General features: G+C 39.2%; 1 protein-coding gene across 1 annotated transcript in view; it reads right to left on the bottom strand.

Annotated features, from left to right (window-relative positions):
- The window catches only part of LOC106520815 (uncharacterized), a gene marked incomplete at both ends in the record, with an annotated part of 19,684 nt that extends 18,696 nt beyond the window's left edge, over window positions 1–988 (bottom strand). Inside the window, 1 exon segment of the mRNA XM_014013073.1 lies at window positions 877–988.
- Between the last annotated feature and the right edge of the window lie 220 nt (window positions 989–1,208).

Here is a 1,208-nt window from a genome sequence, read left to right as displayed (position 1 = left end):
ATATAACATAACATAACATAACATAACATAACATAATATAATATAATATAATATAAACAGAAACCAGGGAATTTTCTTTCTCAGTCCTCCTTTTATGTCACTTCCTGTTTCACTTCAGCTGTGCAAAGTTCAAAAGAAAATATGCCAATTATGTGATATAAAGGGTAAAATCATGTGTATTAAGCCAAGTTTTTACAATAGAAATATATTTTCTTTGACTTTTTGTATTTCATGGATATGTCACAGGCACTTTAAATCAACATCTGATTTATGTTTTTAAGGTCAGTTATGGTGGACAAACTGAGGATGAGATGTGCAAAAAGTTAATCAGCTGTAAATGCAAACCAAATAATTATTTTCTGCAAGTTCTGTTAAAATCCATCCTCTGGTTTATAAAATATTTTGCTAACAGACATGAAACATGATGATATCGCCCTCGGCGGCGGTGGTTTGCAGTTTTTCTCAAGGACATGTAGTAGGCTGCAGAATAGTTTACTGATCAATGTTTTACTGGACTCAGACTCAGGATCAGGAAGAACCGAGTTTACATGTCAGGTGATTTAAAAGAGTTCGGTTCGGTGCAGAACAGAACCAGGGACCATGATGCTCTGCGTGCGACTGCAGTCACTTGGCTCGGTTCCAGAAAATGGCTCTAATCATTTCCCCATCTTAGTTTCAAAAATGCATTTTTTGCTATCATTACTTTGACTTTGACTCGTTTTTTTTTTTTACCCATCGCCAAATAATTAATAATAAATAAAAAAATAATCTGAAAAACCAAACAAACCGAGCTGTGGTTTCCAGAACTGTCTCCTGTCCGGACTCAGACATGACTCTGCAGATTAGTCAGTCAGCACCGGTCAGGGATGGTCCTACCTCCGGCTCAACGTGTCCTCCTGTCCCGCTTTGATGTCTCCGGTCCAGAGGTGCAGCTCGCGGCTCTGCAGGATGCTGCAGGGTGCGTTCAGGTGCAGGATGCTGCAGGGTGCGTTCAGGTGCAGGACGTCACTGCGGACTCTGACTGATGCTCAGACTTTTTTCCTCTTCTCTCAGTCAGACCTGCACCGTCCTGCGGTCCACATGCACACAGGACGAGACTGAGCTCTGATTACGTAAGATTTGGACGGGATATATTTTTTTTAATTTTAGTATCTGTTTTTAATTAAAGAATAGTTGTCAAAATTATAAAAAAATGAAAAAGATTAAAC

The sequence above is a fragment of the Austrofundulus limnaeus genome, unplaced genomic scaffold (assembly GCF_001266775.1).
Source record: "Austrofundulus limnaeus strain Quisiro unplaced genomic scaffold, Austrofundulus_limnaeus-1.0 Scaffold97, whole genome shotgun sequence".
Lineage (NCBI taxonomy): Eukaryota > Metazoa > Chordata > Actinopteri > Cyprinodontiformes > Rivulidae > Austrofundulus > Austrofundulus limnaeus.
Note: the sequence above shows the minus strand (reverse complement) of the source record. Positions and strands in the feature narration are given on the sequence as shown.